The sequence below is a fragment of the Mixophyes fleayi genome, chromosome 6 (assembly GCF_038048845.1).
Source record: "Mixophyes fleayi isolate aMixFle1 chromosome 6, aMixFle1.hap1, whole genome shotgun sequence".
Taxonomy (NCBI): Eukaryota; Metazoa; Chordata; class Amphibia; order Anura; family Limnodynastidae; genus Mixophyes; species Mixophyes fleayi.
In genome coordinates, this window is record NC_134407.1 from 56,210,664 (window position 1) to 56,237,615 (window position 26,952).

Below are 26,952 nucleotides of genomic sequence, written 5' to 3' on the forward strand. Positions count from 1 at the left end.
GAAATTGCTGGCTTGCAATGAAACGCGTAAGTCTGAGTGATTAGACACAACCAACATATGCGTTTGAGCTCATATTCTATTGGAAAATCGTTACAAATCTTAGTGACTATCAAGGTAAAAACACTAATCATCTAGCCATTAAGTAAACTAAAACTGCGAATGCGGTCCGGTCATTGTTTATACATCAAGCTGAAGGGACGAACACTACTTACTGAGACAGCGGGTGCATCAGGAAGCTGCTGATCAGCTATGAATACGGAGCATCATATGTGAGTAGAACCATTCCTCAGTATCCTGCTGACACTTCGGGACTTCACAGTTTTCGGATTGTTGGGGTTGTACAATAACCACAAGGAGCTCAATAACATCTACCCGATAAGGGTTATCGCTCTACAATAACTTAACCATTGATGACTTGCCAGGTGTTATTTCACACATTAAAGGTAGACTGTGCATGTACAATACAACACACGGAGGAACAAAGATATTAGTTCATCTGGGAAGTGTGTGTATTGAATCTCATGAAAGGCCATCTGGAGAGCGATATCATTAATGCGGCTGAATTTTAGATGTTTTGCTGTATTGACTCATATGTGATATAGTGAGCCAGCTAAATAATTAATATCTTGAGACATAAATTGACATCACTTTCTGAAGCATTGTAAGTTTGTTAATACAACATATGTAGTCAAAATTTATGTAAAAGGATTGTATTATAATTTATACTGTATATTATATAAACTCATATTCAATATTTTGTATATGTTTTAATTAGTTGTTTAATAAACTGGACAACATTCACAAATCTCTTTATGTTTTTTAATATTACAGAGAGTGCAGTTGCAATACCACACCTTTCAATCTAGATTATGAGGGAGCTACCCGGGACAGAGCATAGCACATTGTGCTGCTCAACTCGGGAGCCAAAATGGGCTACCCTTGAAGCGCTCAAACAAGCAAAACACCAGAACACAGATTTGTTTTTATTTTAAACAAGAATAATGCATAAGGCACTATGCAATGTATAAATAATATGGGGATTCAAGACCTGATGACAGGTTCTCTTTAACTACCATGCATTATAATAAGAATCCAGTGAAAGTGTGTCACTCACCGGACTGCTAGTGCTTCTAGGTTGGGACATGGGTCTCTCTCGCTCCTGCCGGCGCCTCTCCTGAGCCGCGGCCGTCCGCCATCTTGACTAAGATTGCGCATGTGCAGAAACCCTGAACTGTTAATACCTCGCCTCTAGTCTCATTGATTAATCACCTCTCAGTACTTAAGGCACCTGTTGCCCTATTACCTTTGCCTGTTCTTGGTTCTCATTCCTTGAGACTCTGAGGTGTTTCCTGTTTCTGCTCGTGTTATCCGTTTGCTCTGGACAAGTCTCCTCTCCACATCGGTAGTAGAACTTACCTGCTGCAGACTACTCTCGCTACCTCTGTTACCTGCCTGCTCCTGGACAAGTCTCCTCTATACATCAGTGGTACAACTTGCCTATTGCAGACCACTCACGTTGCTCCGTTACATGCCTGCACCCGGACAAGTCTTCCCTTCACATCAGTGGTACAACTTGCCTATTGCAGACCACTCACGTTACTCCGTTCCACGCCTGCACACGGACAAGTCTTCCCTTCACATCAGTGGTACAAATTGCCTATTGCAGACCACTCACGTTGCTCCGTTACATGCCTGCACCCGGACAAGTCTTCCCTTCACATCAGTGGTACAACTTGCCTATTGCAGACCACTCACGTTACTCCGTTCCACGCCTGCACACGGACAAGTCTTCCCTTCACATCAGTGGTACAACTTGCCTATTGCAGACCACTCACGTTACTCTGTTCCACGCCTGCACCCGGACAAGTCTTCCCTTCACATCAGTGGTACAACTTGCCTATTGCAGACCACTCACGTTACTCCGTTCCATGCCTGCGCCTGGACAAGTCTTCCCTTTACATCAGTGGTACAACTTGCCAATTGCAGACCACTCACGCTATTCTGTTACACACCTGCGCTGGACAAGTCTTTTCTACATATCCGTGGTGAAACTTACCAGCTGTAGACCATTCATGTTTCCTAGTGATATAGCTACTACTCTGTATGGTACCTATTAGCTGGACTAAAGTCTACAAGTGCCTCTGTATTGTAGCTGCAAGTCGCTGACTCTTCTACTATATTGTTGATTGGTCTTTGCCTAACGTTATCCAGTTATTAAGTACTGGCCTGCTATATACTACCTGCGTGCTAAAGCACTTGGACGCTTTCCTCATTTTATCCTGTTTACTAGACTGCTGTACCCTCACAGTTCCACGGTGCCAAGACTCAGCATTTATACTATTGACATTCCTTTCCTTTATTCTACTGTATAGTTCCACTGATTCACCACACTACCCAGAGGTCCGCACTTCTGGTAAGTGTAGCTACACCTGGTGAATTCTGGGTAAAACTCCTAGTGCCCGTGACAAAGTGCTAATGTTTTCTATAGAATGTAATTGTAAATAAACAATAATATAACTGTAAAGAACAAAACAAGACATTTTCTCAGTAAGTTTGTAATTGCATAATATGTCAAACCAGAAATAAATACCCATTTGCTAAAGTGAGTGCTTCAGCATCACATTATTTAACAACTAGCTGTCTATAATCTCTTATCAACAAACTCAATGAGAAATATTTGGCATTTGTCATCATGTTTGTAATTCTTTGTGTAGCTTGTAAAGTCATAGTGTTTTGTTTGCCTTGTAAAGAAGAATTATCACTACTCATGTCCCACACTGCACAGGTTCAGCTTATTTTAAACAAAAGGAATTGATGCCTACTCAACAGAATGTGATCACACATGAACAGCAGCACATTCACCAACACTTTAAAATTAGACTATTTGTGAAGCCAATTCAATTTAATTGTATACTTAGCAGCTAGGTATGCTTCACAAATTAACACATTTGGATGGTAAAATAGTAATGGAATCCTGAAAAGTAGAGTACAAATATGACTACACATAGAGACATATATTTACTGGCAACTATTAATATTGTTTTTTAGTGTCTCCTCTGCACCTTTTCAGCCTACTCTCCAATAGGATAGTTATTGGTAAAAACATTAAATGGTTTACCTCTCCAATGCATAACTGCAAAGTGTTTTTGCAATAGCTGTACACTGTGTTAGACTGACATAGCTTTTGAATGCTGTATACAGAGAACAAGATTCCAGAAACTGAACAGATTGAAAGTCTCAGTCCACAAAGGGAGAATGCAGTCTCATTTAATGGTTGTTTATATACATGCAGTAAGAGTTAAATAATAGTTTCAACTATAAACTATAAATTATAGTTATTTATAAACTTCCAACTCGCTGAAGTGGTTGAGAGAATAACTAACTAGAATACAAGATACTACTCACTTCAAAGCAGGTTGGCAGTACAAAAGTGAGCTATAAATGGCGTTGCTATGAAAAAATGATTTTGATGCGCAGATATATTGGCTACTTGCTGTCAGGATGCTCTTCTCCATCTCTTAATAGAGCACAGATTTAGGCTTGCAGTGACATGCCCGCTATTACAGTAAGATCAGTGTTAATGATGAAGAGGACAAATGCTCTTCAAACCCCAAAAGATGAGACTTTTTGTCTTAGCAATGATCCCAGTGCAAAAACAAAATCCGACTTATTGCAAAACTACACGTTCCTGCGTACTTTGCCAGCTATCAACTTGCAATCTATCAGGGGTTGTTCCTGCTTTCTTCCTTAGTAGCAAGGACAGACGCCTTTGGCTCCCGGCGCTGCTCGCTAATTGGCTAATAACATAAAAGGACTTTTAAAAGACATATCTGCGGTCAATGTGATGTCACTGACCACTGGAAATATCTCTGACCACAGTCTATACAAGGCAAGCCACAGCACTAATGTGGTGACACAGTATTGGATCCCTTCTGACGTAAATTTCTGTTAGCTACTTTCACTTATTGTCAGGAGCCGTGGCGGCCGCGATCACCGCCGCGATTCCCCACCCTTGTCTCTTGCGTCTCAGCCATCGCTACGACAATCGGGACATCACTTCTGGTCTCCGTGGCCCGGATGCCTAGACAACAACCGGGACGCCTGCACCTACCTGCGAGTTTGAGGTCTCCTATGTGACCCTCCTAGGATGTATTATTTCGTCATTCGGTTTCTCCATGGACCCCAGTAAAGTCCAAGCAATCCAGGACTGGGTTCTCCCTACTAACCTCAAGGCAATTCAAAGGTTCCTTGGCTTCGCCAATTACTATCGGAGGTTTATACGCTCATTCTCTTCCCTGGTGGCTCCTATCACTGCTCTCAACCGGAAGGGTGCAAAAACGGGTAATTGGTCTCCGGAGGCATTGGCGAGCTTTTCTGCCCTTAAAGCCGCTTTCACGCCTGCACCCGCTCTTAGGCACCCAGACCCAGAACTCTCGTCTATTGTGAAAGTGGACGCTTCAGATGTAGGAGAAGGCACCATTCTCTCTCAAAGAGATCCACATAGCAAAAAATTGCATCCTTGTGCATATCTGTCCTGGAAATTCTCGCCTGCTGAAATTAACTATGATGTTGGAAATCGCTAATTGTTGGCCATCAAGTGGGCTCTCGAAAAGCAGTGGCATTGGTTGGAAGGTGCAACCCATGTCATAACAATCTTCACTGACCACAAGAACTCTAAATCCCTGGCAGGCCCGCTGGGCTTTGTTTTTCACCCGGTTCAACTTCCTCATCACTTACCGTCCAGGATCAAAGAATACCAAAGCTGACTCTCTGTCTCGGAGCTTTATGGCATGCCATCCTCAGCCTCCTGACCCGCAACCTATTATTCCCTCGACCTCCATTCATATTGGTCTAACCCATCTTGGGGCCGCTCTCCGCCAATTCCAGAAGATTGCTCCAGCTCAGACACCCATAAATAAATTGTTTGTCCCGGTTCATCTGAGAAAGGCTGTTCTCATTGAATGCCACGACAACCGCTGAGTGAGTAGTTCCCACCTTTCGCAAGAAGAGCTAGAAAGGAGGTTTAACCTATGCCTCTACTGCACTAAGCCCGGTCACATTCTAGCGAATACCATGTTCAAATACATCTCAGAGAATCTCAAACATGGCTTCATTCACAAGTCTTCCTATCCAGCTGGAGCAGGTTTCTTCTCCATTAAAAAAGTGACAGTTTTCTAAGACTTTGCATGGTTTACCATAGGCTTAATCCTATAGCTTAAAAGAATCCCTACCCCTTGCTTTTTATCCCCGAACGTTTTGACCATATTTGCGTGGCTAAGATCTTTACCAAGTTAGATCTATGTGGCACTTATAACCTCATCGTAATCCACCATTTGGTAATTCTACTTGGTCTCAGTAACAGCCTGGTAGTCTTCCAGGGGTTTGTGAACAAGATTTTCTGGGACTTCTTATACCACTCACTGGTCGTATACTTGACAGCATTCTAATTTTCTCTAAAATTTTGGATTCACACTGTGACAAGGTCAGGAAGGTATCATATTGTCTCTATTGTAAATTGGAAAAATGCCTCTTTCAACAAGAAAAGGTTCCGTTTCTCAGATACCTTGTGTCTGGCCAGGGTCTGCAACTGGATCCGGAAATGGTGGATGTCCTCAATTGACTACCAGAAATACTTCTGGGCTGCCGATCTATGACAAGCGCTGACACTGATCCATTGCCAGAGTACTGGATCAATTCTGGGGTCTATTCCTGCTTCCTGTTAGTTACTTTCAGCCCTGGTTTCTTTTTATATTGGATTTTCTGTTGCTGACCTTGCTTGTTCCTGACCAATTATATGATGCACGTGGTTCCGTTTGGATCTCCTGGATTGAACACGGCTACTCTGACAATTTTTCTGCCACAAATTCTGGTTCCATTTGGATCTCATGGTTTGAGGATGGTTACCACAACTACCTTTTTGCTTCAAATATAGACTTCATTTGGATCTCCTGGTTCTGACCCTGCTTGTTCACTACACTCTCCGATTCCAGCTACCTCGCTAGCGACTGGCTCTGAGGGCCACTACCTGCAATTATCATACAGCTTACACCAAACCTGTGTTAGACTCCCTGCCTCTTTGTCCTGTAGTGTCAAATACTAGCAGGTATTCGCCCATTCTCCCCAGTGTGATTGTGGCACTAATGGCTGGCAAACCATGCTGGGGATTGTAGTTTCGCAACATCTGGAGAATCAAAGGTTGTCTAGGCCTGGCATATTATTTTACTTTAAAGGAGTGCACTTCAGCAAATTATGCATTTAAGATGAGTATGTACATGCATCATTAATCCATTCATGTGCAACCCTATGTGTGCTTACAGACTAAAACACTCCTAGACCTGACCAACTGGTTTCTCACTTAAACAAATTTATTCACCTTCATTATGTATAACAATTATATCCATTAACTTAATCAAACCAATAACTGGTGTCAAATAGACTGACAACAGCATAAAAAACATTAATTACCTTCATTAAAGTTCACCTGAAAGAATACCAAATGGTTTGCATATAGAAATTATTTTTTATAAGTAAACAGTCCTTTACCCACAACGTCAGCCTAGATATTTTTATCAGCAAAGGTAATATGTTATTTTGTCAGTATTTGTAAAGAAAAGTGTGTCAAGTACTAAGGAGAGTCATCAACATTTAGCTCAACCAAGTAAATCATTATTGCCAACATGACCCTTTATCCCAGAATGCATTGCTCTGTTCATCCATGAATTAATCTGGTTGGCTTTAAATAATTAATGTTAAAAGTTTTTATTTGTGATTTATTTAACATCAATAATTTTTCAGCAATACATCATACTTTGATTATGAAGCAACAGGATTACTAAACACTATAGAATATGTTCTCTTGTTATAAAGTGAACCTGTCCTATGCCCAGAGACACTGTTTTGTTTCTTTTCTTTTTTCAATTGCCCACCTTTCCTCCTGATGTCAGCACCTTTGGTGTCATTGCATACCACCCCTGGATGACAAGGGAATTTGCATGTTCTTTATGTAGTAGAGACTTCCTAACATGAGCGGAAGAAGATACACAATGCTCAAGCAGTTAAACTAGAAAAAGAATCAGTAGAAAAGCGCTGACAGGCAATGGGGCAATAAAAAAAAAAAAGAGCCCTTCACTATTGCTTAAAATGGCCTTTGGTGTCCGTCAAGGTGGCAGTTTCATGGAGATATGTTAGCAATGCCCATAATCCTGAGCAAAAAAAGAGATCTTACACGCATGGCCCTCCATAGCTCTCCCACGTACTAAGCAGTTGGACACCCTTGAAATGCTTCCCTTTGTTGAAGGCCTGTTCTGTTAAACTGTCTAATCTATGTTATTTGTGTTACTTGTACCCCACTGGAAATACCTTTTGCATTACCATGGCTGTTTGGTTGTTTGATTTATATGTTCTTTTCAAATTTTTATAAATAAAGAGAATTCAAAAAAAGAGACCTTAATGACTTTGCAAGAGGGGTGACTGTAAGGGCACACTTAGCAGGCACTTCAGTTACAAAGAAAGTTAAATTTGCTAATGTTTCACAAATAACATTGTTTAACATGTGGTCAGCATGAAAATCGGAGTGAAAAACATCACCACCAAATTCCAGAACAACACCTGAGATAGTACTTGAGGTACTCTCTTGTGGAAGAATGGAGCTGCATCCGTACTGCACATTCCAAACATTGATAGACTGAATACACCAATAGGTACTGGGCATATGTGGTGTACCAACGCAATATTAGGTGACTTTAAATTGGTAGGAATTGTTAGTTTATTTGGTCAAAAACTCAAGTCCTAAATTATTTCAACATCATAAGCAAAGTGAAAGATTGCAAGGGTTTTAAGACAAATATTTAATAATCAATTTTCTAATAATCATGAATTCCTACAGCTAGGCAATAAATATACTTAACAGAGAGTACGTTTCTGATATTAGTCAACAAATCCGAGTATATTTACACTATTAGCTCTGTATTGCCACCTGATAACTGCATGAGTAGTGAAAATCTACAACATAAATATAACAAAACAAAACAAAACAAAACAAAACGGAACATACAACTATTTATACAGGGTATATTTTTCTTATTTGTTGCCAATTCTTGCATTCATACAATCTATAATTTGGACATTTCAAAACATGACATTTTTTAAATGTGTGGATTACATGCAACAATTTCCTGACTGAAGTGACATGTTTTGCTTGGCACGTTTTTTTCATATAACTTGTAAGAAAAATAAATACATAACTAAATGAATGAATGAATACATGTAGTTCACAGAGTTTCCATACAAACTACTGAATACAGTGGTTTGTTCTGCACAGTAGGTATTATTTGCCACATAATAGCCGTGTTTTAGTACAAGTAGTAAGTGAGGATGTACTTACCGGCAAAGCTCACAGTCTGTACTTGAACTCTCTCTTACACTGAATGGGCAGGAACAGCTGCTGCATCAGGTGCCGCTCCCCCTGTCCAATCACAGGGGGACACTCCCGAGGCGGACCTAATTGGGAACGGCAACAGTGCGGCCTAGCTGCTCGTGGCCGGGTGGAGCCGGGACCTTGCGTTAGTGACATGGTCCATGCAACAAAACCATCACAGAGTCGGGTTGACTTTCTCGGAGATCATTCTTTTCCTTATGAAGACCTTGTTATGCGGGTGTCTGAATTAAGATTTTTCTTTTTAAACCATGTAGCGTTTATTTATTTTATTCATGCATGTTTTAGATCCATAGTTTTCTATGACCATCTTTCTCATACCTGCCAAGTGCTTCTGTCGGACCAACATCTCCCCCTTTTTTTCTTCTCTTTTCTAACCTGTTTCTCGTTTGGGCTAAATATGATAAACGTTAACTACTAACTGTTAAATAGTATCAACACTGGGTACATATGTTGGTAGCTTGTAGTGCTCGTGACAGTAGCTGTGTTTAGTAAATTGTGCTTGATGGTAATTGTTATAATGCACAGCTACCTAAGAACACAAGTAAAACTACAAGCGACAGCATCACCATGGCTGTCAAGCACCAGCATGTTCTGGTATCCAGAGCCTGCTGGTATCGGTAGTACAAAAATACACTGAAATAAACACACTGACAAAGCCCTTGCAGAGCCACAACACAAATAACACATTGGGCTAGATTTACTAAGCTGCGGGTTTGAAAAAGTGGGGATGTTGCCTATAGCAACCAATCAGATTCTAGCTGTCATTTTGTAGAAGGTACTAAATAAATGAAAGCTAGAATGTGATTGGTTGCTATAGGCAACATCCCCACTTTTTCAAACCCGCAGCTTAGTAAATCTAGCCCATTAAGTCCTCTGTCAGCTTCTATTAAATACAGAGTGGCTTCGGTCTGATCGGTCAGAACGTGGGAAAGCCGCTCTGTATTGGTTAGGCTAGGTTCACACTGAAGCGTTTTCGTTCAATAATAGGGCAAATCAGCCGACATACGACCTTTCGGACAGAAGTCTGGTTAGTGTGTATAGTGACACAATAGTCGAAAGTCATTCCAAAGTGTCGATTGTCAGCTCATTTGGTTGGTCGTCCAGTTTTACATTTTCTGACTAATACACCTAACGATCATGTAGTGTGTATAAGTTTCCGATTGATCCACGAGCAACTGCCGATAGTTCCTCGAGCTATGACTCTTTTGGGGGTGTGTGTATGATCTGATGCCTGTGTCAGTCCCACGTGGTGTGGTGTCCGCACGTCACTCGTTTTGTAATTAGGTGCTTTTAGCGGTAAAGCAATAGCAGGTGTCTATTGCAATAATGTTTCATTTATATGTGTATTGCTTATGTCTGCCTCCTTAATTATAGCTATGTGTCACTTTATTGTACACTCAATACACATTAAAAAAGGCAAAATATTTGTATTACATTTGTCTGCCTGCATAATATTATACATTTTTGTATATAACACGTTTTTATGTTTCCTATAGATGTGTATGGATGTGTATTTTATATATGTTTGGTTGCATATTCGTACACCTGTGTTATACAGGGCCGGATTAAGGGAATGGAGGCCCCTGGGCTAAGGGGCCCTCCATTCCCCGCGAGGCCCCCAATGTGAGCCGTCCGCCGCCCCCCACCCCCCGCGAGGACCCCCCCAAGCACTTACCTGTCAGTGCAGTCCTCCGTCCCGGCGCGCTGTAAGCTCCTTACTGAGGAGATCTCGCGAGAGTTCATGAACTCTCGCGAGATATCCTCAGTAAGCAGACTACAGCGCGCCGGGACGGAGGACTGCACTGACAGTACTCAGCAGCATCGATCGGGCCGGGGGCGCCCCCGCCCCCGACCGATCAATAATGCTGCTGAGGAGTTTGAAGGGCCCCCTGGATGCCCGAGGCCCCTGGGCTATAGCCCAGTTAGACCTCGGGTTAATCCGGCCCTGGTGTTATACCACTTTCATACTGCCGCCCTGGCAATATCCCGGGTTTTTCAAGCTGGGTTTTTGCCGGGGGTCGGAGCGTCCCAGCTCAGAAACACAATTCATACTGCACCTCGGACCCAGGAATTTCCCGGGTTGACCCCATTCATACTGCACAAGTCTGTGCCCTGGCAATTTGTGGGAGTCATCACCAGAGCAGTTTTCATTGGCTGAAAAATGAAGACTGGATGCTGCTCCAGTGTTTAAATCCTGGCAGAAAAACCTGAACTTTGCTTCCTTTCACACAACTAGTATTTCCCAGACTTTGTACCTCTGTAATGTGGGATATCAGCTACATCAGACACCCAAATAAATACACAGCACTGCACTTTAATCAGGACAAGTAACCTTTAAAGGCAAATATACTCTATCTATTAGCATGATTTATATATATAAAAAAGTACAATAGTGATGGTATGCCTTCTCTATATATCTCCAATCATGTATACCCAATGGTATATTTATGTAGGTAATAGCCATTAATATAATTTCTGTCAACTGCCCTTCTTTTCATATACATTCTTTGTATTCTCCTGCTTTAAATCCTCCAGAGACAGGCAGACAGCCAATCATCTTGTTTTCTTTGCAACCCGGGTTGAAAAACCCGGGTTGCACCATTCATAGTGCAGGCAACCCGGGTCCGACCCGGGAATTACCCCTCGATAAATCCCGGGTTAAAGACCCGGGTTTTTAGACCTGGGATTTTTGACTTGTACCATTCATACTGCACCAAGACCCGGGTCGTTTGAGCTCGCCCTGGCAAAAACCCGGGATTTTGGTGCAGTATGAATGGGGTATTAATGGTACTGCATCTTGCACCTGTGTTCTGTAACTCTTTACATGTACATTCAACATGTTTAATAATAAAACCTTAATTTACTTGTTAATGCATATATTTGTAAAATACACAGAATAAACCATACATCATACCTCCCAAGTGTCCCGATTTTAGTGGACTGTCCCGCTCTCCCGCCCGACTTACAATTTGTCCCAGTATCAAAGTGCCACGCTCTGTTTCCATAGCAGTCAGTTTCCCTGTGGTCTAGGAGAAAGTGGGGCAGAACATCTGTCCAAAATGCGCTACTGTTCATGCTTGAACGCAAAAAACAGGAAGTTCTTGTTCGGTGATTGGGCTCAACGGGTCAGCGTGGCTTATTTGTCCCTCTTTTGAGACTCCAAATGTTGGAAGGTATGACACATTGTAAATCCAAGCAATTTGTTTTTGAATTCTGCTGCAAAAATTAACAGTTGAAAAATAAGAAGTTTCAACATATTTATATTAGTACTATAACATTGGACATTTTAATGGTTAAATTAGCTAGTGCTTTGTGGCATAACCTTCTGATAAAATTATTTCTCCTTCTTTCCCTTTGGGTCTGTACTTGTAGTCTTCTTGCCACAGCGAGCAGAAAAAGAGCCGTTGCTTGTTGTTCTTCAAAAGAATCCATATTAATAAAAAAAAATATGTCCGGTTGCGAATGAACGTACTCTGTATACGTGCTAACGAATGTATCAAGAAAACGTGTTGCCTTTGCTTTTTTATGAGAATTGGGGTGGGTACTATTGAACATGCTCTGCCCATTATTTAAATTTCTTGGGGATATTGTTACATGGACCTCATAAATCGTTTCAGCGTGTACAAAATTCTAATCTTTGCTTATGACAATATGACTGTGAAAAGTCGCTGGCTGGGTGGTTGTTTTTTTGTTAATCATCTAAAACGTGACTAGTGTGTACGCATTAATTGTCCGAGCGATCATAACTTCGGTCGAAGGTAAAGTCGTTGTAGATAATCCATCAGTCAGAAAATACTTCAGTGTGTATCTAGCCTTAGTAGTAGTGAGATTACCGCAGTGAGCTACAGTGATCCATGCTGTGAAGGATCCCCATGAAACCAATCACTGGATAGAATTTAGTAAAAAAAAAAGAGAAAACGCAGTATCAGAGGTTTACATGTTTACATGTTTTTCATAGCAAAGTATTGCTATTAGATTAATGGTAACAAAGCTATAATCCCTTACAAATTAAAGAAGGGCTGCACAAACATTTTTCAAAGTGTACCATCTACTACTGTATAACTCATACCTCTCTTCCAACTGTTATTGCTAGGGTTGGAATTCAATTGAATTCAGAGCATGTGAGCAAAAATCAGCATTGAAATTACTGTAGTAACGGTAATAATGCACACTATTACCGTAGTCACACGGTCAATTGAACCCTTCCCCAGTGTCAGTAAAGCAGTGGAGAAAAGTGTAAATAAGGCTTAAAAGGATCCCCTCAGCCAGTGGAGGTACTTATTCATAACTGACATTGCTTGTGACAATATATAGCTAGTGAAATTGGTATTACTTCTGCCGTAAAGACTTATGGTACTTAACAGAAAGTTAACAAATGAAATGCTTAATAATTATATAATACAAGGGATCTGACTTTTAAGGACTTTGGGATATCCAAGTTGTTACATCCCAATTGCAGTTTAAGTAAGCCCTTCCTCTTCATGTACATATAATATACCTATGCAAATTGTTACGTGGATTTAAGAACAGGAGGAAAATCTCTGTACTATATGGATGACATTGGCAACCACATTGTAATCTTAAATAATACGTTTGCAGTTAACTAATATCTATTGGCATGCAACTTCACACTAAAGGGGACTAGTTAAGTTGATCATACCATAAATGACTGCTTATTAATGCCTGGACAAACAATGTATTGAAGTGCCCCACCGGCAAACGGCCGCTACAGTTCATAATAATGTTGTTTGTCACTATATTGAATTCAGATTTTAAATGGTAGGCCTAATTCATTAAGGAACGTAAATGCAGATATGTGCCATAAGTTTGCTTAAAATTGCACTGCGCATGCTCAGAAAACGACTATACGCCAGTAAATGCACGTATTAACAGCCTACAATTTCAATGGAATGGCGGGGGGAGGGGTGTGTATATGTAGTCAATATATATAGTAAGGACGTGCCAAGGTCGAGAGCATGCACAACTGTTAGATTCAAGCTCTGGCCATCTCTCATGTACTTGATTTTCAGCTATATCACTTTCACCAGCTACATGACTGGTATAGGTGCCGAATGATAGTGATGACTATCAGGGGCTGGCTGGCAAATGTTAGCCCGGGTGCCGAACTCGGCTTAGCAGCCTATTAGGAACATTTTAAAGGGAAAAATATGCAGGTGACCCAGCACAAAAAAGCGCACTATGGGACCGGCCCGGGGGGTCAAGCCAGCCCTTGATGACAGTCATGTATGCATGCTAGAACATGTATTTGCACGTATTCAATTAGAAACGTTTCTTGAGAACTTCCTGTTGAATATAAACATACTTGCTCGCATTATCCATCCGTTTAAAAAAAAAAATGCAAATTGTGTTCACTTTGCGTTCCTTAATGAATAAGGCCAAGTGTGTATGGATGGTTGATACAGATGTAAAATTTTTGCTTTCATTGCTTTGCATATATGCAAGTTGTATTGAAAGCATCTGTTGATATAGTTACAGTAGTGTCTAGAATGTTGTTACTCACAAAATAATTATTGTATTGCTCTTGTATGACTTCTGTATGCCATTTAGAAATTCATTAAGAATTTGTGTATGCAGCTACAATATAGATCCACAATAAGCCTTTTAGATCAGTGTTAGTACATACATCTAATACTGTTTGAGGGTCTAAACCTTCAGTAGAAGTTGCAAAATAGGGCTCAACCTGTCATTTACTGAGATTTTTTTAATAGGCTATTACTATATTCATAAATGTATGGCATAATGGTTTATTATTTGCTGATGCTTATGTTCTTAATTTGCAAACATTGATTTTAGCACTTCAGTTATTCAAAATAAATAGTTCATTAACTTACCTTTAAAACCCCAAGGAGTGTGTGTCTGTCTTGGAAATATGTAGAGAACTTTTGTTGGGTAGGTTAACCTCTGGTGGTATATTTACTAATCTGCGGGTTTCAAAAAATGTAGATGTTACCTTTAGCAACCAATTAGATTCTAGTTATCATTTATTTTGTACGTTCTACAAAATGACAGCTAGAATCTGATTAGTTGCTATTTCCCCTTTTCAAACCCGCAGTTTAGTAAATATACCCAGTGGTGTTCAACCCTCACAACACTATCCTGGTTACTCATCCAATATTTAGCTAAAAGCACTAGATACCTGCTGACTTCCTTCTGAAAAGGTAATCTTTCTGAAGTGGTGTTACATGCAGAAAGTGGTGATATGTATTTAAAGTAGAATTTTTAGATACAATTTGCCGCCTACACATTTAATCTTGGTAATATTTAATAATGACCAAAATTGATTCATTTAATATTAAGGTTTGTATAAATATATAGTTTAACTATATACAAAATTATATCAATAGGTTTATTTTACACATATTTCTATAAATAATAAAATATGACTATCTTCTTGTATTTTTTATTTAACTTTTTTATTTGTATAACTATTCATGTGAAACAATTAAAATGTGCTGCACAACTGCCACATTCCAGATTTTGCTGAATATCAGAGTTGTTGTATGTCTGTTGCTGAGCAACCTTACTCACCCTGCTTCCTGAGCTGATAAGGAGGATTCCACATAGCAGCTGATTACCAGCTCTTGCTAGACTACTCACTGCTCAATACTTAACAGCTGAGCAGCCAGCACTCTCTGCTCACATGCTTTCTATCAGCAACTGATCAGCCACACTTGCTGCTCACATACTTTCTACCCAGCAGCTGATCGGCCAGGACCTGCAGAAATACACTATTGCCATTATTGCCTTGTTGTGGTGTTTTGTTTACGTAGACTGTTTCCTACATCTTTATCCTGAGATTTGATTATCTTCTGCTGCTGGATTTCTGTTTTTGACCTTGGCCTTGTTTACTTGACCTTGCTGTTGGACCTCTGCCTGCCCTTGAACTGTTGGCATGTTTACTGACTTTGTGTACCTCTCCTGTCCTCTGACCCAGCTTGCCAATTGACCATTATGTTCAGTGTCCTGTTCATGTTGTTTTACCTGCGTCCTGCTCCATAGTTACGTTTCTCCAGGACTCTACCTCACTCTCAACTAATAACTATACTTTATCAGGATCAAGTCCAGGGGGTATCTGAGTACCAGTGAACAATGTAGTTTTAGGAAAGGTGGCTGCAAATGGTGAACAACATCCCGCACCATAGGTTCTGTATAGAAGTTTGTTGTCAACATAGAGAGCTTGCAGTTATTTATAAGGGATAAATCATAACTGCAGTGTAAATATGTTATATCAAATGAATCCATTGATAAGTTAAGTTTAAGCGTAAGATGTGAAGACAGAGAGTCTGTTGGAAATGTATTTGATTTTGCACATCCCAGTGTGAGAAGATAACCATGTCACCTGTAGCAGCTTCAAAAAGCTAGTGCTGTTAAGTCTTGGACTCCTGAATAGACGTTGTGGGGCCGGTCACAGCTGGACATCCTTGCAGCCCAAGGCAGCATTGTGCAGTCTTATGCAGGTAGATAGAAATATGCGCTTAAAAGGAAATTCCTTCATAGTTCATATTTTGGGGAATCTGTGTGTTGCTGCATACTGAGGAGCAGAAATCACACCAGGTTTGTGAATGACAGGTACGGGAACAGCTAAAATCACATATCTTTGGAAAAGGTATGTCACATTGTCAAAAGGTCATCATGTTTGTTATCAAAAGAGTCATAGGGGATTTATTAATGATAAAATTGGATTGATGTAACGCTGTACAGAAAAAATAGATCACATAGTAGAATTGGTTAGTAAATCAGGCAACATGCAAATGGTGATGGAAAAAGTGTCACAGGTTACAACCCCCGATTAGCATTAAATGCTGCCCCTGTGAAGACCATCCCATTTCATATTGCTTAAAAACCTGTGTTTTGAAGGGACAAAGGGTCAGCTTCTTGGGGATCAATCTAAGTGAAGGACTGTCCATCTTTTCTGCCTGCCCCAGGCATACAGATTATCATGTGTAAGTGATGCTCTGTACTTTCATCCCATTTGTTGTTATAACTGTTTGCAATTTTTTACTTGCATGTCAAATCTTTTATCTAACTTTTTTTTAATTCTCTGTATGCATTGTACTTTTTGTGTATTAAATCTAAAATGTAATAGTTCTGTCCTCATTGCTCTAAACAAATTCATTGCCTGTTTAGAAGAGAAAGATTGCTTGGCTGGATTAACGCTTTAGAAACCAGTGTGTGAAGGGTTAACTGTCTAGCTACCAGTGCACAGAGTGTGCACAATTGGGTGATTAAGTCATAGGTTTGCTACGGGCCTTATATGTAGCTGGTGGCAATTGTCTGAGAGGTGTGAAGCGTGCGTCTGTGTTGGGAAAAGGGATCAGCGAAATCTGTAGCCTTAGAGAGAGGCGAGTGTGAGATTTGTGTTGGAATCCTGTGTGTTCCCTTACAGTAAGCTTCCAAGTCACAAGTGCGCAGAGGGCAGTTTGTGATAGATAAAGGGGTTCATTAGCGGTTTCCTGACAAAATATAGATGATATATTGTATGACTGTTGGAATGGCCTAGTGGTTAGCACTTTTGCCTCACAGCACTGGGGTCATGAGTTTTATTCCCGACTATGGCCTTATCTGTGTGGAGTTTGTATGTTCTCCCTGTGTTTGCGTGGGTTTCCCTTCGGGTGGTCCAGTTTCCTCCCACACTCCAAAAACATACTGGTAGGTTAATTGGCTGCTATCTAAATTGACCCTAGTCTCTCCCTCTCTGTCTGTCTCCCTCTCTGTCTGTCTCCCTCTCTGTCTGTCTCCCTCTCTGTCTGTCTCCCTCTCTGTCTGTCTCCCTCTCTGTCTGTCTCCCTCTCTGTCTGTGTGTGAGTGTATGTGTGTCTATATTAGGGAATTTAGACTGTAATATCCAATGGTGCAGGGACTGATGTGAATGAGTTCTCTGTACAGCGCTGTGGAATTAGTGGCGCTATATAAATGATGATGATGAATATATGATAGATATCTAATCTGGGAGTAGCTAGAGGGACTTATCTCTGACAGAGTTATTGGTTGCTGACTGTGGGGTTAATAACAGGAGTCCATTTAATCATTTAGGGCCTGATTCATTAAGGAACTTAAATTAAGAAGTTTCTTATTTAAGTCTCCTGGGCAAAACCATGTTACAATGCAAGGGGTGAAAATTCGTTTTCTGTTGTGCACATAAGTTAAATACTGACTGTTTTTTCATGTACCACACAAATGCTTGATAGCTTATTTGCACACTGAAATTTTAAGTTGATATTTGTGTGCTACATGAAAAGTCAGTATTTAACTTATGTGCAAAACAGAAAACTAATTTTCACCCCTTGCATTGTTACATGGTTTTGTCCAGGAGACTTAAATAAGAAACTTCTTAATTTAAGTTCCTTAATGAATCAGGCCCTTAATGTCCAGATCTCCTCCACCCTGGCTTCATTAAACTCAGGTTTATGGGTTTGTTTGTTTTTTCATTTTTTTTTTTTTTTAAATGGGCTAACTATATTATTCCTACACTTTTTATATATTTAATTCAAGACAGTGCAAATTAGTAAAAAAAAAATCATTTACTTTCAAGTGCCCATTCTAAGGGGAAGAGGGCACAGCTGAAAGAAGAGGAGCAAATGTGGCTCTGAGTGGAGATTAGGATAGTTGTGAGAGTGCATTAGTGTGAATAGTGTTTTCGAGGATAAGGTCACCTCTAAAAAAGAGATGGGTTTTCAAAGAGCATCTAGAAATTTGAAGGCTATAGGAAAGTCTGATTGAGCGTGGTAGGGAATTCCTTAAGTGGGGAGCAGCACGAGAGAAGTCTTGTAGGCGAGAGTTGAGTTTGTATATTTTCCCCATGTTTGTGTGGGTTTCCTCCCACATTCTGAAAAACATACTGGTAGGTTAATTGGCTATCAAAATTGACCCTAGTCTCTCTCTCTCTCTCTCTCTCTGTTTGTCTGTGTGTGTGTGTTTTAGGGAATTTAGACTGTAAGCTCCAATGAGGCAGGGAATGATGTGAATGAGTTATCTGTACAGCGCTGCGGAATCAGTATATAAATAAATGGTGATGATGATGATGATGAGTGAGAGATGGTTATCAGAGATGAGACAAGGTGCAGATCAGACATAGATCTAAGAGGGTGGGAGGGAGTGTATTTTGATATGAGATTTGAGATGTATGCAGGGGTAGCATTGTTGTTGAGGGCTTTGTAGGTAAGGGTGAGCAATTTGAATTTGATTCTAGAGAACACTGGGAGCCAGTGTACAAATTTGCAAAGTGGTGCAGCAGATGTGAAGCGGTGAGAGAGGAAGATTAGTCTTGCAGCAGCATTTAGGATGGATTGAAGTATGGATATATGGGTGTCAGGAATGCCAGATAGCAAGAGGTTGCAATAGTCAAGACGGGAGATGATGAGAGAATGGACAAGAGTTTTGGTAGCATGTTGAGTAAGAAAAGGGCGTATTCTGGCAATGTTTTTAAGGTAGAGTCGATGGGACTGGGAGAGAGTCTGGATATGAGGAATAAAGCAGAGAGCGGAGTCAAGTATGACACCAAGGCAGTGGGTCTGGGAGACTGAGGAAATTGTGGTGTTATTGACAGTGGGGGAGATTTGAAGGCAGGTGGTGACTCTGGCAGGAGGGACGATAATAAGCTCTGTTTTGGACATGTTGAGTTTTATGTAGTGTTGAGACATCCATGTGGAGATAGCAGAAGGACAGTTGGTTACACGAGATAGTACAGAAGGAGAGACGTCAAGGAGAACAGATATAGATTTGGGTGTTATCAGCGTAGAGGTGGTATTGGAGGCCGAATGAGTGAAATAGTGCCCCAAAAGAAGAGGCGTACAATGGAAAAAGTAAAGAGCCAAGAACAAAGCCTTGTGGAACCCCAACAGATAGTGGGAGTGGAGGTGAGGATGTGCCAGAGGTAGAAACACTAAAGGAGCGGTTCCATAGGTAGGAAGTGAACCAGAAAAGGACTGTGTCACGTAGGCTACTGGAGTGAAGGGTGTGTAGAAGAAGAAGAGGGTGATCACCAGTATTAAAAGCAGCAGAAATCTAGGAGAATGATTATGGAGAAATTATCATTAGATTTTGCAGTAAGTAGATCATTGGTCACTTTTGTGAGAGCAGTTTCAGTGGAATGTTGGGGACGGAAGCCTGATTGCAGGGAGTCGAGAATGGACTGAGAAGAGTGAAAGTGAGACAGGCGTTTGTACACTAATCGCTCAAGTAGTTTGGAGAGAAAGGGGAGGAGAAAAATAGGGCAGTAATTGGAGAGAGAGGTTGGATCGAGAGATGGTTTCTTTAGAATAGGTGAAATGAGCGCACGTTTAAAGGAGGATGGAAATGTGCCTTTGAAAAGAGACAGGTTGAAGATGTAAGTTAGAGGTGGGCATGCAGTGGAGGAGAGGAAGCGGAGTAGTTTGGAAAGAATAGGGTCAGGTGGACAGATTGTAGGGTGAGATGATAAGATGAGTGCAGAGACTTTGTCTTCAGTTACTGGAGAGAATGAATTAAGGGTGGATTGGGGAGTGTAGGTAAAGGTGGGCAGAGTGAGTGGAATTAGTGAAATTTGGTATGAGGAAAAATCTTGTTGAATGGCGTCAATTTTGTCTTTGAATTAGGTGGCAAAATCATGGGCAGTGAGGGAGGAAGGAAGAGGAGGTGCAGGTGGGCAGAGAAGTTAGTTGAAGGTGGCAAATAGGCGAAGTGAGTTAGAAGACTGGGTGGATATTAGATTTGAAGAATGTTTGGCAATTGAAAAGGCAGTGCTATAAGATGAAAAGATAAATTTATAGGGGAGGAAATCGGGATAGGAACGAGATATCCTTCAGTGACGCTCTGCAGTGCAGGAGAACTGTTGCAGGTAGTGGGTCTGTTTGTTGTGCCATGGCTGGGGTTTGGATCATCGGAGACTATATGTAGTAACAGGAGCTGCATTGTCTAGGGCTGAAGTGAGTGTTTTGTTATAGAAAGAGGCAGCCTGATTAGGACAGGACAATGCAGTCATTGGAGAAAATAGTTGTTTTAGTGAAAATGAGAAGTGGATTGGGTTAAGAGTACTTGGGTTTCATTGTGTACGTGTGTATTTGGGTTCATGGGGAAAGGACATGAGGTAAGGTGAGGCAGAAGGAAAAGAGGTTGTGATCGGAGAGTGGAAAGGCTCAATTGGAGAAATTAGAGATGGAGCAGTAGCGGGAGAAGACAAGGTCAAGGGAGTGCCCATCACAGTGGGTGGGAGATGATGTCCATTGGGAGAGACCAAAGGAGGGAGTAATTAAAAGAAGTTTAGTGGCAGAAGAGACAGTGGTATTATCAATGGGGATGTTGAAATCACTTAGTATGAGTGTAGGCAGGTCAAAGGATAGGAAATAAGTGAGCCAGGCCACAAAGTTGTCAAAGAATTGGGAAACTGGACATGGGGGGTGATAAATGACAGCAACACAAAGGTGGAGAAGATAAAATAGACGGATAGTGTGGATTTCAAAGGAAGAGAATGAGGGAGGGTTAAGAGGGTATGACTTGGAAGGTGCTGCTTGGAGAAAGTAGAATGCCTACTCCACCACCTTGTCTGTTTCCAGGTCTGGAAGTGTGGCTGAGGGAGAGTCCCCCATAGGAGAGAGCTGCAGGGGATGTATTGTCAGAGGAGGTGAGCCAAGTTTCTAGAATGACAAGGAGGTTGAGGAATTTAGAAAAGAATAGATCATGTATGGATGTAAGTTTGTTACAAACAGATCTGGCATTCCATAGTGCACAGGAGAGGTGAAGAGAGGGTAGTGAGATATGTGGATAAGGTTGGCAGACTAAGAAGGCCAGTGAGAGACTTACTAGGAAAAACAAGTGGGGGAGGTTAAGATCTTGCAGGGACTGGAAGAGATAGGATAGTATCGAGTGGAGATTGATTGCAGCAGCAGCCTTTGCCATTGCTGATCAGAAAAAGCACAATTACTTGAATTGAAGCCACAGACATGCCTGCAAATTAACAAGGAAAACATTGCAGACAGCTGTCGGACAAGACAGAGGAACCCATCCTGGCTTTTGATCGGGTCGGCTGAGATTCAGGAACCCAGCCAGGCACGAATGTTACACAGCAAGGGCTATGGGTCACATGTGAGCAGGACAAGGAGTACAGCTACAGGCAGAGCAAAAGGTCAGAGAGCAGCCAATAAGGAGCAAAACAACATGGACATCCCGGCTATCTTGTTAGAGGCAAAGGTAGAACAAACCCAGCAAATAGCAGAAAATATCACAGACCAGCAGCTCATGGTGAGTGAACTGTCCCTCCTTCCCCAACCTACTGCACAGGGTCAAGGGGCTGAAGATGACGAGGACTCAGGGAAAGAAGGCAGATTAATGGGGTAACAGCTTGAATGGGTACAAAAATACACCCTCGTCACAGCATTCATCTCAGACATATAAGGAAGTCCCAGCTAATATGATAGAAGGAGATGAAGCAGAAATCCAGCAAGCAACAGAAGGGATCACAGCTGTCTCCTCCCCCTACCTAATTCACGTGGACAAGGGGCAGATTATGCTGAGGAGCTGCAGACCAGATAAGGAAGACCCAGCTGAAATGATAGAAGCAGCTGAAGGAGAAACCAGCCATCAGCGCACATCGAATCAAGATAAGAGTTCGCATAGGGGGACTGATGGTGCCGTGTCCAGCACTGCAGCAGGAGACGAATAAAGCCAAGTCCATGCCATTCCCAGCGGGACTTCAGCAGCTCAAAGCTGCTCACCTGGGGCTACATCCAGCCCTGCCAGCAGGACATCAGCGCATGTCGCATCGAGATAAGAGCTCACAAAAGGGGAATGCCGGTCCCATGTCCAGCACCGCAGCAGGAGAAGAATAACGCTAAGTCCACGCCAATCCCAGTGGGACTCCAGCAGCTCAAACACACTCACCATCACATCCAGCCCAGTCAGCGGTACAACAGCAGCTGACATCAGGGCCAGCGTGGAAAAAAGACAAGACATCTGTCACCACTGCCAGCGCAGAGATGAGCGTCTCAGCAAGGACTGGTGAGTATTCTAATGATGATGCTAACATTAATAATATGTATATGGGTGATCACTGTAATGTACATGGAGTAGGGGACTGCTCAGGGTTAGATAGTTCTACTGAATCTGATGGTGATGCAGCGTACAAGGCTTTTAAGGAGCAGTGGTGTGTGCTGAGGAGGACAAGAAATTTGCATAGGTTAACAGGTCTTGGAGTGAATGCAGCTATAAATCAATTGGGGTAGGCTTCGAAAAATAAATAAATAAAAAAATCTATAGCTTTTGAGCAGGCTGGGGAAGGTAACCTTAGGCTGCAATCTGGGTGCAATTGCAGCTCATGTGCCAAAACAAACAAGGAGCACATTTATAGATTTATACTCCTGACAGAAGCGGGGCTAAAGGATAAAGAAAAAGTTAGTGAGAGAGGAGTGGGGCAGGCTGATAGATATAAAATGATGGATAATTGGCTAAGCGGGAAGCTTGTCTACACAGGATGTTACTTAGAGGCTTTGCCAGGGATGGCTATGAGTAAGGTAAATTACACAAATTTTATCCACTCAGTCTATAAGAAGTTCCAGGGGACAACCTGGAGGGAATACAACGAGGCCTTTCGGCTGAATTCGCAGGGTCCGAATCCAATTAAGTTTGGGTCAAGGAACATAGAGCTCAGGTTAAACGCCCAAGACAGTGTAGCTATGGAAAGAGGGGGTGAGTCAGCAAAGCCAAGGGTAGGGACCTAGTTTGCAAAGGCAGTAAAGACTCAAGTGTTAGGCATTCAACAAAGCTCAGTGTGCAATGCACAATGCAGGTTCAGGCATGCATGCACATTTTGAAAGCCTCTCCACAGAGAGTGCATAGGATGAAATTGGAGGCCATCCGGGCCGCTTCACCTGGCACAAGCATGCCTAGCAAAGGCAACTAGTCCAATAAGGCTGGACAGGATGCAGACGTGGCTGGACATGTATCCTAAGCGGTACGAAGTAGGATTACTTTGTGCGGGAAGGGTTTAAAATTCTTGTTGGGAGGTCAGTTCCTCAAATGATAGCGAGTAATGCGCAGACAACGGTGGTTATAGATAAAATTGCAGAGAGGCTAGGAAGGTCACTCTAAAACAAATGCAGTCAATGCTGGGGTTGCTGAACTTCGCTTGCCGAGTGATACCAATGGGCCACATATTTTAAGAGGGAGCTGGAGAGAGCTACAACAAGATTCACATTAGCAGGGAGATCATAATGGATCTGTTGGCATGGGATCATTTCATACACAAGTTTAATTGGGTGCATTTATGGCCGCAACAGAGCAGCCGAACTGTGAGATGCAGCTGTTCACAGAAGCAGCAGGGGCAATAGGGTTTTTGGAGCATATATGCAGGGGAAATAGTGCGCACAATCGTGGCCAGACGAGTGCATCGCTAGCGGTCTCACTAAGAACCTAGCTGCGCTGGAATTGTTTCCAATAGTGGTGGCGTTAGAAATTTGGGGGTAGAGGTTAGAGAACAGGCACATGAGATTCTGGTGCGACAACCTGGGGGTGGTGCAAGCCATTAACAATCAGTCAGCATCATCCTCCCCCGCCGCTTAGGTGGTTAGTTGCAAAGGCGGCCATCTGCCCATCTCCAGCTTCAACAGTTGGGCCTCTACGGGGGTGTGCCAAGGGAAAAGAGGGTGTGAGGGCACAAGATGCAGACTCCAGGGGGCGTGCTTGCGGTTCCCACATGGTGGGCAGAACACGCCCCAGAAAATCCAGGGGGTGTGCTTGCGGTGCCCACATGGTGGACAGAACACACCCCAGAAAATCCAGGGGGTGTGCTTGCGGTTCCCACATGGTGGGCAGAACACGCACCTCAAATGGTTGAGGAATTGGTAAAAGGAATAAGAACTTTGCAAACTGCTTTCCTTGCATTTGTTGTTGATTTTAAATAAAACTGTTATTTAAGCCAACACCAGCCTGTGCGTTTTATTTCAAAAAAAGGGTTTGTTTCTTCCTGCGGGATGAAAACAGGTAGGCATATCCTCCCTTATCATAATTGGGGAGGGAGGAATAGTATGATGGAGAAAGAAAAGTAGTTTGGAGAGAAGTATGGTGACAGTAAATAGGAGACACTGTAATTTGAGTAGGTGCATGATAGAGAGATGTGAATGAATGTGTATTAGTTAGCATAGGTAATGAGAGAGTAGAAAGGAACAATTGATCCAAATTGTGTGGGGCAATGGTAGAGGTGAATTATACTTTACCACCCCCTAGTTGGGGTTAATGGAGTAGGCAATTTCTGCCACTTTGACACAACGAGGTCCAGGAGGATGCTGACAGCTGAGTGCAGCAGGTCTAGCAGCCAAACAGGATGGTAACAGCGATCACAACTGAGCTCAGTGAGTAGCTGAACAGATGTTGAAACATCAATGACAGTTGAGCTCTGTGGGTCCCACAGCTGGAAAGAGATGGTAGTTAAAACAGCCTTGTTTTTTGGTATGAAGTCGATCCTCAGAGCTGCTGTGACGTTTCCAACAGTATTTAGAAATATCCAAAGCGTTATATTTGTGAGAATAAAGAAAAGTGGGAGCTTGGGCTAAGAGTTGTACCAGTGAACAGCTTACTCCAACTGCCGTCCGCATGCCATACGTTATTATACATTATAATAAAACATAATTTTATATATATAGGAAAGTCCACGGGACACCTCGCAGCGGAGATTCCAACTGTAATTGCAGCGCACTGTTCTCGTGCCACATTGCCGGCAATTGAATCTCCCCCATGTTACTTCATGAATAAATTTAGTTTCGAGTTTAAAACTTTGTCATTTTTTTTTAGCATTATTGAATTTATGTTTAAGGGTTTTGAGCGCCTCTTAATTTTTATTGTGTGTTTATCTTTGTATGGGGTTGCAGAGGCAGCCATTTCTCTTATACACTTACAATTGTGTTTAATTATCTGACCATTTCCAAACATGTAGGTATCTGTGGATTTATTTATTACACATATTTTGCTTGTTATATAATTATATACTGCGTGATCTGTGTTGTGTACTGTGTTCACTAATTATTTTCCATATTTCATATACCTATACATTTTCCAAACAGGTCCCAACATTCCAGGATCCAAACAAGAATCCAGTACCAGGCTATGAAAACTGCATTAACAGGTTGGTGAGAGCAACACCATTTTAATAAATAACGGGGGGGAATTCAATTGCTGCTGATGTGGCGCGCGGACACACAGTGCCTACAATTACGGTGTGTAGCAGCGACATTTATAAGAATTTATGATAAAATCTCCCCTGCACAGTGTCTCAAAGACGTTCCGGTGACACTTTGTGACTAATTGAATTCCCCCCATAATGTCATGTGTAAAGAGGCGCAGCCACAGCCCATGTTGGCCACACCCCCATCACTATGTGACCATGCCCCCTTCGACGGCGCACATCCCTTCTCCCACTGTGTGTGTGGGGGGGGAGGGGGGGCAGAAAGTTGCTGTACCCGGGCCCCAAATTCCTCTTGGTGGCCCTGCCTTGACCACTCCTGGCTTGGTAATCCAGACCTCTCTAAAGTTTTTGTCCTACCCAACACCTTTACCCTGTTTATCTGCTCCTGAGTATCTCACCCATTATGTGTATGAAAACTTACATTGTAGGGATGTTAGGGCAAATACAGGCAAACAGGTAATGTGGTATCAACCTCAAATCAAAAATCTAGTCTAAAACTTCCCTTGCAGAGGCTAGCCCTTAACCTGATCACCTAAACTGGACTGCATTAAGTCTCTTTGGAGGTTGTCCCATAATTCTTGACTGTACCACACATCTTATTGCATTACACTAACTACTCCTGCAGATGATCTTTTATTTGGTAACTTTACAGTAAAATGGGTGCTTTTTGCAGCCTGAGCTTTTTCTTCCTCTTGAATATTTTCTTTTTCTCCTTCAGGTGGAAGACCATGGATGAAGTCCAAGTTTCATGTTGAAGTTCCTCTTTTCCATCTGCAAGTGTCACCATTTGTTCTACCTCTAAGTCTCTCTGTCCTCTTAGCTGACGTCTACCTAGCTCCAAGATTTCTTGCAGCATTTTTTGTACTGTCAAAGTTTCTCTCTTCTATTAGGAAAACGTTTTCATTAATCTGACTTCATTATTTTTCTTCATTTGTTGACTTGCCCCTTACTGTATACTTTTGTTTGTTTATATTATTATTTTTCACTGATGTCATCATTGTTTTCACTGTTTCTAAGAGTTGCTACATTTCCATTTGCTTCAGCACTTGTATTATTCATTACATCACTAAACTTTTTAGTTTCTCATTCGTTTTAAACTTTGTTTTCCTTGCTTGCAATACTCACATCACTAACCCTTTTACTGCTGTCAGTATCTGAAAGATCTTCTGTACAGCTTCTTTCCTAAATGTTTTTAATCTCCTACAATAAACTATTATGACAAGAATTCACTTTCTCTTCATTACTAAGTGGAAGGTTATGAGGCAAGAGGATCGAGAGGACCAGGGGTTTCGTTCTTTTGTCCCTTATTATTTTTTCTCTCCTGCTTTCTCTTCATATTCGCACT

At 41.8% G+C, this 26,952-nt stretch overlaps 1 protein-coding gene and 1 long non-coding RNA gene across 2 annotated transcripts in view; one reads left to right on the top strand and one right to left on the bottom strand.

The window, feature by feature from the left end:
* LRRC20 (leucine rich repeat containing 20) overlaps window positions 1-8,482 on the bottom strand; it is a 373,282-nt gene extending 364,800 nt beyond the window's left edge. The window contains exon 1 of the mRNA XM_075216594.1: window positions 8,384-8,482. The gene's annotated coding sequence lies outside the window, so the exon portion shown is untranslated. The remainder of the gene's footprint in view (window positions 1-8,383) is intronic.
* A 22-nt stretch (window positions 8,483-8,504) lies between these two features.
* Window positions 8,505-26,608, top strand: LOC142161214 (uncharacterized). Its single transcript, XR_012693366.1, has 3 exons — window positions 8,505-8,654; window positions 25,486-25,547; window positions 26,326-26,608. It is a non-coding gene; the product is annotated as an uncharacterized LOC142161214 (long non-coding RNA).
* Window positions 26,609-26,952: the final 344 nt, after the last annotated feature.